This window comes from Halyomorpha halys, unplaced genomic scaffold (genome assembly GCF_000696795.3).
Source record: "Halyomorpha halys isolate HHAL.00 unplaced genomic scaffold, Hhal_1.1 Scaffold1094.1, whole genome shotgun sequence".
NCBI lineage: Eukaryota > Metazoa > Arthropoda > Insecta > Hemiptera > Pentatomidae > Halyomorpha > Halyomorpha halys.
This window is the reverse complement of record NW_027109932.1, coordinates 32710-44663: the sequence shown is the minus strand read 5'-3', so window position 1 is coordinate 44663 and position 11954 is coordinate 32710. Positions and strand designations below refer to the sequence as shown.

At 34.8% G+C, this 11954-nt stretch overlaps 1 long non-coding RNA gene across 1 annotated transcript in view; it reads right to left on the bottom strand.

Annotated features, from left to right (window-relative positions):
- LOC136795929 (uncharacterized) overlaps nucleotides 1-11954 on the bottom strand; it is a 44515-nt gene that overhangs the window by 25291 nt on the left and 7270 nt on the right. The window lies entirely within an intron of this gene.

Sequence of the window (11954 nt, the reverse complement as noted above, 5' to 3'; positions counted from 1 at the left end):
GTAATCAACAAGTTAAAAAACTACAATATACAGAGTATAATTTAAGATTAATAACTATAAACGTTACAAACAATTGTCTATTACAGTGTGTTGCCACTAACTCTAGATTTGTGTCCAAACTGAATATGGGTGAAATGGAAAAAGGTGTGTGTAGATCTGTTTTGGTTTTTCCAAAACATAACCATTCTTTCTAACAGGTACTCAGTCTGTTATTTCAGTTTTGTTTTTTTTGTTTATATTTAATGCAGTTAATTGTTTCTTATATGATTATGAGGGAGAGAGTAACATGAATTTAAATTTTGTACATCTGCTTTTTTGTTGATAGACCGATTTTTATATTTTCCTACAGTGATAATTTCTTTTAGATTTTGCTTAAAGTTGTTCTTTTACCGATATATAATCTTAGGTGTATCAGATTTAAATCTATTTCCAATATGTCTGAAGTGTATATAGGTACAACTATATTTGTGTTGATATATACTTCTTTTGAGATACTATTCTGAGGTTCCAAAATAGGATTTCCCACAGTTCTGTTCACAGGGAATTTCATACATTATATCAGATTGTAACTCTATTTTGTCTTTGTCTTTCGTATTTGTGTAAAGTGGCATTGGTCTTAATCGTTGGTATTTGTGGTTTTTTTTGTATGTAAATGTAATTTTTTTTGTCTTTGTTTTAATTATCTTTTATATAATTTTTCATATCTCTATTATTTATTATTTTACACTTTATCCATTATTCTTGTAAAGGCACATTGGGTTGAAACCAAAATATGAAAGGAAAAAGAAAAAAAGGGGAAAGGGAAAAGGTAGAAAAAAAAAAAAGATATAAGAACCAAAGAGATGAAACAAAGGGAAAAAAAGAGAAAAAAAGAAAAAATAAGTCATATTCCAATGTTATACATTACTACTGTTTATATTTATTATTGTATACTTACTTATCTAGGCCTATTTATCATAAGATTAAAAATATTGTCTGATTAGACTGAAATGAGTATGCTGTATGATTAGCAACCCAATGAAGTTGGGCAGCACAACTTTATAATTTAAATAAAGTTTTTCCTCCTTGATATACACTCTGAAAGTGTCGGTATGCAAGGAATTGTATAGTAAATTTTACAGTTGGTTTAGGCTGAGTAAGTGTAGGTGTTTGTTTTATTAATTGTCAAAATAGTTCATGAGGGCACAAATTTCACCCTTATTCAGTTTTGGTACAAATTAAGACTTAGTGGTATCACAGAAATGTTGAACACAGAGTAATAGACAATTGTAAATAATGTTATTAGTTATCAATCTTAAATTATACTCTGTAAATTGTAGATTTTAATAATTAGTTAGTATAATAATTAGTATTTTACCCCCTGATATCCTAGACATATTTATAACCTCCCCGATTTCCTCCTCCCAAGCCATTGTTGAATCCCTGTATGATCTATCATCAGATCATAGTCCAGTTCTACTTTTTTTAACTTCAAACTTCGAACCTAAGCCCCCCGCTCCTTCATTGATTACAGGAAAAGTCAACTGGGACAAATTTAAATGTGACTTAGAAAACAAACACACAAGAAACACTTAAAAACCCCTGAATTTTAATCACCCACTTCTCACCGAATCCCAATCCTGGACCAGAACTGATGAAGAAAAATCACAAACGTTCGGACAACCTTTATTTCACAACCTCTAAAACCTTTATTTCACATCCTGATATCCTTAATCCAATTCACCTTGAATGTACTGAAGCAGAACTAAATATTCCGCTCCAAATGACCTTCCCACCTAAAGCATTTCATCCTTCAGAAATATCCAGTATCATTCAAAGATTACCTACCCGCAAACCCCAAAAGCCGCCAGAATATTCATCCTCCTACTGCCCTATCTTTCTCTTACCGATCATGGAAAAAAATCCTCGAAAAACTCATTCTGAAACGCCTACACCCCATTCTAGATTCCAATCATATAATTCCTGATCACCAGTTTGGATTCCGAACATCCCACTCCACTATCCAGTGATGTCATCATGTGGTGGACGTTGTCTCATCTTCTTTGGAACGTGGAACGTACTGTGCGGGAGTCTTTTTCGATGTAGAACAGGCTTTTGATTGAGTTTGGTACCCAGGACTGCTTTAGAAACTCCGTAAATTCCTACCTCTCACATACTTTCTCATCATCCATTCCTTTCTTTGATAGATTATTCCAAATAAACCACAATGGTTCCTATTCATCCCTCAATTCTCAGTCTGCTGGTGTTCCTCAAAGTAGTATTCTTGGTCCCATCCTCTACACCATCTACACAGCTGACATCCCAACCAATCCTAACACTACCTTCATCACTTATGCCGATGACATATGTGGGCTCACAGTTAATAATAACTCTTTAATTGTATCCCAAACTCCCCAATCCCATATCACAGCCCTCGAAGAATGATGTCATAATTGGAGGATTAAAATAAATCTCATCAAATCACCTTTACCCTTCGTCATAAACCTACCGACTGCCCTAGAGTATCCTTTAATAATGTTGTTCTTACACCTGTCGAACAGATCCGCTACCTTGGACTACATCTGGACAAACGAATAACCTGGAATCCTCACACAAGGCTGAAAAGACAGGAAACTACATGTTGGTTCTAACTATTACAGCACTTACTAGACAAACATTCAAAACTTCTAATTCATTACAAAAGACTTATCTACATGACTGTAAAAAGACAATCTGGATATACGGAGTTGAGCTTTTTGGCGCCACTAAACCTTTGAATTCCTCTCGTATCCAATCCTTACATTCCAAAATCTCTTTGTAAAATTCTCAATGCTCCTTACTTTGTCACAAATAAAATCATACATAAAGACCTTGATGATCCATATGTAACCAAACTAGCCTGAACTAGATATCATTCCTTCCATTATAAACTCCCTAACCATCCAAACCCACTAGTTTCTAACCTTGCTTCCTCTTCCATTTCTGACAATCTCCGAGGAGCCTGAAAAGAAGATGGCCATGAGACCTGCTAATGTTAAAACTTCTTTAAAGTGCTACCAACTGGTAGTTTCTCTACATGCCTGTATCATTCCATAATAACATACTTCAAATTTACTAAATGTATAGTTATAATGTACAGTTGTAAATTTCAATGAAATGAAATGAAATAGCCTTTTATTTATGCAATAAATTAAAATCATAACAAATATAATATAAACATTTAAAGAAGATAGAGAGAAAAAAAACATTATATAATATACATATAATAGTTGACAAAACATTAACTTCTATCAATTTTCTTTTCTTCTTCTTTCTTTCCATCTTTCTGTATCCTTTCCTGCATAGGCCTTCCCTTTCAGGAGTAATAGTCACTTCCCAGGGTGACCAGCCCTATTGGAAGGCGAGTTCTTTCCCTTTTTTTCTTCCAGACATCCCTGTCCCTAGCAGCTCTCCACCAGAGGGCCCTTCCATCCTCTTGAACATATTGCTCCATATTTTCTTTTGAAGGTCTTTGTTTTTCCCTTCATTATATGCCTAAGGGACCAAAGCTTTTTCCAACCGAGTGTCAATCTCCTCTGGACCTCTTTTGCTCCTCTATCCATGAATGATATTAACTGACCCAGATAAATATATTTGTAGCGAGAGGGAGCAAGTGGTTGGACCACAACTCACCAGAGCGCTCCACCTCGAGCCTCACTGAAGCTCCCAAATTTACATATTGCATTATTTTGTAAAAAGACATTGTCATTTTTAAATATTAATAATTTCTGTACATTATACTTAGCAATATCTGTACAATGAATAATAAATGATAACAATCCAATGCACGAATCTATCTCAAGCAGACATGTACCGACCGCTTCTCGGTCACAGCCGCATGGACTAGGCCTATAAATAAGGGACTCTAAATCCCCCAATTCGATCTTAGATCCACCTCCTTACCTGGGTCTAGTCATGGCACAGGTGGCGTATACACTGCTTGAGATAGAGAAGTTCATTGCCAATCTATTCTTCCATCAATCTTAGTCCGTCCGCTTCATCTCGGCAACTAAGATTGTAACCTAATCCTTAACGGTTACACTGGTCCATCCGCTTCATCTCGGCAACCAGTGTAATTTCACGTCTCTCCCCGGCTCTAGTCCGTCCGCTTCATCTCGGCAACTAGAGCTACACCTAGCCTTATCAGCTTACTGGTCCGTCCGCTTCATCTCGGCAACTAGTAAGCTGGCTCCTATCTTGACAGTTCTAGTCCGTCCGCTTCATCTCGGCATCTAGAACTGTTACTCTACCTCAGACTCTCTCACCTAGACCTCCTCTACCTGCGTCAGTGTCCATGGCTCATCCTCTGGCACGGCCGTTCCTAACTTATAATGAATACACCTTGTCGTGGGCCTTCTGTAAAGAGATATCAGGCTGGAGAAATCGCTTAAGACCAGACAACCCCGACATATTCTTCAACATATGCCAACTTATGGTTGTTAATTTCACGCTCCTCTTTTACGCCATTTGTCATAAGTTTCGTCTTCTGGTAGTTTGGATAAAGACCAACCTCTTCACACAATGCCAAAAGCCGCTTCATCATTTCTCTCAGTTGTTCCATGCCTTTTGCAAAGAGCACAATATCATCTGCAAAACATAGGTTGCTCAGCCATTTTCCATTATATTGATACCTACTTCTTCCCATCCAAGACGCCAGAACACCATCGCCAACACAAGAACAAACAAAATTGGGAATACCAGATCATCCTGTTGCACATCCCTCTCCATATCAAAGCATTGCCCTTTCTTTGCAGTCATAATATATACTGTAAACTTCTTATAAAGCCTTCTTAATCCAAGGAAACCAAGATATAGAGAGAAGTTATATTCATTTGCTTTCTCGATGATTTGGTTTACAGTCTGAATGTGGTCCACTGTCGAAAATCCCTTCCTAAAACCTGCTTGTTCTTTGTCAACACATTCCATTATTCTTTTTGTTAGCTGTTGTTTGAGAACACTGGTGAAAACTTTGGACATAGTTGAACAGAGGGAGATAGGCCAATAATTCTCTATACTTGTTGCCTTTTTTATACAGCAGAATTATTTTTGCGGTTTTCCATTGTTGTTTAAGAATCAAATTAAACAATTCTGTCAGTTCTTTAATTAGAATATTCCCTCCTGCTTTTAAATTTTCATTAAAATTTCAATTAAATTTCATTTCACTGATGTTATCCGGCCCCGGAGTCTTCTGGGATTTGATTTTTTTCAAAATAAAAGCTACTTCTTCTTCCATTATTGGTGGAACTTCCCTAAATGTTTGACCATCTTTCTTTCTTTTCTTATTTCTAAAGTTTCTCTGTTACTTTTATAAAGTTTTTTGAAATATTTTATGGCTACTCTGCTCATATTTTCCCTATTGGTAACAACCTCTCTTCTATTGTTTTCCAGAGCAACCATCCATTGTTTGCCTTTGGACAGTTCTTTATGCTCTCTGCTAAAATGTTTTCTATAATATTTATATTGTGCTTTTCCAGATCTTCTTTTATACTTTTCCTAATTTGATTATTTATGACTGTGAGATCTTTTCTTTTGCTTTCCGAAGTATCACTTCTTTCTTTTATCCTTTTGTGAATAATAAAAAGTTCTTTACTATCCTCGGATAGTTTACATTTTTTATTTCTAACGAAGCTGGGAACCTGTGTAATTATATCATCAATAGCTTTAGAGATGAGGTTATGGTTTTCCTGTACAGTAAAGGAAGTATTTTATTCTCTACATGTTTGACTGTTCTCAATATATTTTGAGAAATTCGTACGGAATTTCTCTATTTGGGTTTGTTCTTGAAGAATAACAGTTTTCTTTTTCACTTTAAATGGTCTCTTTTCCTTGAACTTTTCAACATATAACTCCGCTCTTAGCAGCCTGTGATCTGTGTTAAAATTGAAACTGTTTATGATCTCTAGATTTTTTACTAGATTGATTTGATTAGTAAGAAAATAGTCTAGCTCAAACTTGAGGCCTTTGGATTAACACCATATCCATTTTGCCTTTGCCCTTTTTTTAAAGAATGAGTTGACAATTTTCAAACGTTGATTAGAGCAGAAGTTTATGATTCGGTAGCCACCTTCATTCCTTTCACCAAATCCCCAATCTTCCATAACTTGGTCTTCGCCATATAGTTTGACTCCAATTCTGCCATTGAAATCTCCCATCACAACAATCCAATTGTTTTTTCTTTTAAAGCTAGACACTAATAGACCCAATTGTTCATAGAATTTTTCCTTTACTTCTGTTGAGTCTTCCATTGTAGAGGCATGTAATTGTACAATAGTTATGTGTTTAATAGGAGTTATTTGCAATTTTAACACAGAATAGTCTGTAACTTATTTCTTTAAATTCAATTATTCTATTTTTAAATTTTTTTTGAAACTAAAAATCCTATTCCATAGATTCTATTTTGAGATGCTGTATGCATGAAAATATTTCCTGAACTCTGTTCTAAAACTAAAAAGTATTTTCTCTTAACCTCCACCAGACCAATAACATCCCATTTGATGTCATCAAGAGCATAATTTAACTCCTCCAACCTCTCTTCACTTAACAATGTCTTAACGTTTAATGAACAAACCTTGAGAATGCTTTTGTATGCACCATGAATCATTGGGTATTTTTTCAGCTATGAACTGGTTCCGGGTGGTTTTTTTTTATTCATATATTTATTTATTTATTAATGAATCATAAAGAATTTGTCCAAACTTATAGACCTATGGTGAGTTTTGTTATCTTTCAATCTTTTTCCTTTAGACATTGGCTGTGGTTTATTGCATACATTTTTTGCAATTTCTTCTTTGTCTTTCTCTTCACTTCTTTCCCGTTTATTCTTGAAAGTTTCTTGAGACTGTAACTGTTCTAGCTAGAAAAGTTTATCATTTATGAGAAGTTTGTCGTATCTCAAGGTCGCCTTATTTCCTTTTTCCCAGTGAGTTTTCATAAATGGGAACAGTTCTTTTCTGATATCAGTAAAGTCAATGGTGTCCTCATATTCCTCCCGAAAATAACTGTGAAGGCGTTACCTTAGTAACTGAATGGGGTATTTTTCGGTACTGAACAACCAGTACTGGCATTAAAACAACCATGAGTCAATTTTGTGTTGTAGGGTCCGATTCCTAGTTGATTCATCAATTAGTTATTTAAGAAGGGCTGTTGAAACTGTAAGGACCTCCCGTTCAGCTTGCACATTCAACTGAGGGTGGTACACGGGTGTCTTAAAATGTGTAACTCCATTTTGGCGTAAAAAATCCGCGAAGGCTGAAGATGAGAATGGAGGACCATTGTCACTAACTAAAACCTCTGGTAGTCCCCAAGTAGTGAAAAGCGAACGAAGAACACTGCAGGTTTCTTCAGCAATTGTCCCCTTGACAATTCTTACCTCGGGCCATTTGGAATGCTGATCAGATTCCTACTGGGTTTCGGAAGCTACTTGCTGGGCTGATAATAAGCTACCATCAAAATAAGAGACGGTATTGATGGAATTTTCCACAGGTGAAGAATTGTGCATAGGAAGACGACAAAGGAAGTCAGCATGGGGTATAAGATTCCCTTTCTTATGATGGATGGAAAATGAGTAGGCTGATAAAAATAATGCCCATCATAACAAGCTATCAGCTGCTGGAGGTCGCTGTCGAATTCGGCTACCGAAAATAGTCACTAAGGCTTTATTATCGCTAATAATTTCAAAATGTATCCCATATAAGTATTTGTGGAACTTTTTAATTCCAAATATAAGTGCTGCTGCTTCTCTTTTGTGCTGAGGATAGTTAAGTTCAGCAGAGGAAAACGTTTTGGATGCGAATACCATCCTCAGTAATATGAGAAATGACGGCCCCTGCACCCACAAGAGAAGCGTCACAAGTGAGCCTGAGTGGAAGTCTAAGAGAATACGGACCGAGGGCCTTATTTCCAATTTCTTCGATAGCTCGTTCATAGGCATTTTGTTCTTTAGGGCCCCACTCCCAACAGCTAGCTCTCTGTAATTCATAAAGAGGTTTCAAAATAGTGGACAAATTTTCCCTAGAAATTAATGAATCCTGTAAATGTTTTTAAATCACCTATGTTAGAAGGAACCTGGGCTTTCTTAAGGGCTTCTAGTTTTTCAGGATCTGGGTGAAGTCCGTGTTCATCAAGCAAGTATCCTAGATATTTTACAGAACGGACCAAAAACTCTGATTTGCTCTGATTAAGCCTAACATTATACTGTTCAAAACGGCTAAGAACTAGTTCTAGAAGTGAGCTGCATTCTTCTCTTGAATGACCCCAAATTAATACGTTGTTTAAGTAAATGAACAAATTTTGAATGCCAGATAAAATTTTAACCAAGGCCTCCTGGAAATTATCAGGGGCGGAGCTGACACCAAAAGGAAGACTAAGTGGACGGTAGAATCCCCAAGGTGTGCTGAGTGTAAGAATATCCCTTGATTCTTCCCTTAAACCTAACTGGGGGAAAGCCTGATCCAAATCTAAACTACAAAACCAACTTCCGTTGATAGATGAGAGATCATCAATTACTGGAAGATTACAAGTCTTATCTTCCGGCTGAGGGTTGACAGTAACGCTGAAGTCTCCGCAGACTCTCACTTCTCCGTTGGACTTGGGAACTATGACTATAGTAGTCCCCCCTGCCCAGGTTGGCATTTTTCTATATACCCTGATGCTTCCATATTATGAATGGCTTTCAAAGTAGCTTCTCGAAGTGGAATAGGGACTGGCCGTGGGGAATAAAACACAGGAACAAAATTTTTCTAAGTTTAAGGAAAGCCTGAATGCCTTTAATTTTACCTGATTGAAGACTGCCGGATATTTGATTTTTAAGTAATCTAAGTAACCACTGATGCTATTGACTTTAAAATTGGATTCAAACATTGGCATGAATTCATGATAGGGTAAAATGATGGATTGAGTCCACGGGAATCAAAGCAATAGAGGGAAGTCACCATCCACAACAACAAGAGGTAGGCATTTTCACTGGTCACGAAATTTTACTTGAACATTAAACTGACCCATAAGCTTTAATGGATGTCCTGTACAGCTAAATAAATGCTCAATTGGTCGAAGAGGGTGGGAGTTTAAATAGGATTCATATAAGGAGCAGCAAATCGAAGATTGCCGAGCAGCTGTGTCTTTTTAAATTTAAATTACTGCTTGCTAGTAAGCTCGGTTTCATAACGGAAAGCTAACTGAACCAGTGCATTAAAATTCTCTGCGCCTGCTATGATTTTATCTTTCACTCCAAAAGACTTTAAATTATTTAAAAATTGAGTCTGTAGTGCTTGGTCAAGAAAGGTACCAAACTCACAATACCTCGCTAAACCGCGAAGGGTTATAGCAAATTCGACCAAACTTTCATTCTCTTGCTTTCTTTTAAAGAAAGTTTCCCTTTCCAGGAACTTATTTCTGGCAGGGGCAAAATGCCCCTGAAGCAAGGCAATAAGCACATAAGTCCTGTCATTAGGAGAATCCGGTAGACAGAGATCTCTTAAATTTTGGTAGGGCCCAGGTTCTATTACCCTAAAAAGCCAAGACTTCCTGGTAGCTTCCACACTAGAAACTAAAGAATTATGCGTTGCCATTTCCGCTGTTGAAGGTGCTGCTCCAAAAGCTGGAGGATCATTAATATTTTTATTTAATAAGAAATGATGGAATCTGTCAATGCCAAGAACATTTCATTGGTGACGAGTCAAGAGTGTTGGAAACAGTTTTTTATTGCGAGCAGTAATTTTTTGTGTGGGAATTGTACATAACTAGTGCGTATCGTGTGTGATCGTGAAAATAGTGAATATCGTGTGATAAGTAATGGAGGCTTTTGACAGTTTCGATCCGCTTCTTGAGGACATCGACTCCTATTTGGACAGATCCCATCCTCGTCGCCAATGAAATGTTCTTAGCATAATATAGGGTTCTTTAATGTTGGAAAAGGAAAACAAAACAAACAGGTTAGCCTCTAACATAACACTGTATTCAACTGACTTATAACAGGTAGGGGAGTTATGCCAAAGAGCTAATACGCATATCAAACATTACAATATCTCTTACAGATTTTGGCATATCATCTTTGATTTTAATTGTTTTAAAATTGTCAGATTTCGCCAATTTAAATTTGTTTTTCATTATATCTTTTTTCAAAAATAATGAGTTTAGTTTAACGATTACCGGGCCATTTTTATTTTTAGGGTTAATTTTCCTTATTTCTATTACGTCATATGGTCAAAAGTTTGGTATAATATATTTCAGTGCTTCAATTACCATGTTATTCATTTCAGAAATATTTTCCCTGTCTAAGCCAAATATTATTATATTTCGTTTTCGAATTAAATTTTTCTCCCTTTTCTAAAATTTTGAATGTCCGCTATAAATTCAATACTACAACATATTTAACACAACAAAATATAATTACCCAATTTTTTTTTCATGACTACTACAATAACATCTTTACATATAAATACAATACATATTAAAAATATAGTTTGGTAAAACCAATTCACATTTTACTATAATTTGATACATATTTATATTTGTAATTATGCAAAATTTATGTTCTAAGCAATAATTCAATTTTTAATACTTATGAATGTACAAAGACATTTGAATAACAGATAAAAATAGTAGCTGTTACTTGCCCCGACTGTAATAATAACTAAATTTACTAATAATTTTAGTCTAAAAAAAAATGAAATTCAATAAAACATTTACAAGTGTTTTAAATGAACTCCCACACCTAGCGAACCTTTTAGATAATTGATGAGACATACAACATTATAAAGAATAAAAAATATATCTTCGCAATAATAGCTTATTTTATTAAGAACTTGTTTAGGGAATATTCTGAGAATAATTTTGGCAAATGAAATAATGAATATTTAGGAATCTCTTCAAGCACCTTCCCTTGATCAAAAATAATACAGTTGGACAATGGCTCAAAACTAAACATGGATTAATACAAAGGAAAAATAAAAATTCAAGTTATAATAACAAAGAAAAAACTTCATACTGTTCAAGGATATACAAACTCTATTGGATTGCAAACAAATTGTTATTTGGTAATAATAGAAACTATGAACATTATGAAATTTCAAATAGATTTTTAACTAAAAAAAATGACTTTGAATGTAGTAAATGATATAATCTATGACAGCATGTTCTGCTGTGGTGTAAGGAATAGGATGTGACCCCTTCATCTGGCTACCACCAACCAAGTGCCATACCACATTAATTTAATATTTAAGGATACTTTTAAGGCCTTATCAAATATCCTATTTCCAATCTTACAAAATTTATTTTTAAGTAAAATTAGTGTTTGGGTCTTATTTAAATTTAAATAATATGGGTCAATCCCTATTGTCTTATTATAATTGAAAAGCCTAAAGAATTTCTTTTTACTTCCCTAGTAAAGATTTAATTGGAGTAATTATTTCTGGCATACACTTATAATCATCATTTTGTGCATAATCTTTAAATTTTATTTTATGCATATTTCCTTTATTTATTAATGTTCCTCGGATTATCTTCCTCTCTCTAGGTGTTAGTTCTCAACATTGATTGTAACACTACGGTTTTGAGTTTTTTATTATGATTTCTTTTATGAATAAATTTTCTTTAATACTTATTCTTAACTTCTATTTTTTCTTAAATGTATTGCAATTTCAATTATGATGGGAAGTTAAAATAAAATTTTTAAAATATTTTAATCTGCTCAACATGGCCACGATTCAACGAACTTTTGGCAAGAGACCCGTGCCGCCATCTTCTTTGTTTTGAATAACGAACTTTCCACTCCATACTTGACTGAACAAAATTGATTAGCTTTCTTATTGGTTTAACAAAGCAAATGAACAATATTGAAATGATACATAAAATAAAAACATATTAAAAACCCTTTATAAAAAAAATATACTATTTATGTATATATACTCCCACACCTAGCGAACCTTTTAGATAATTGA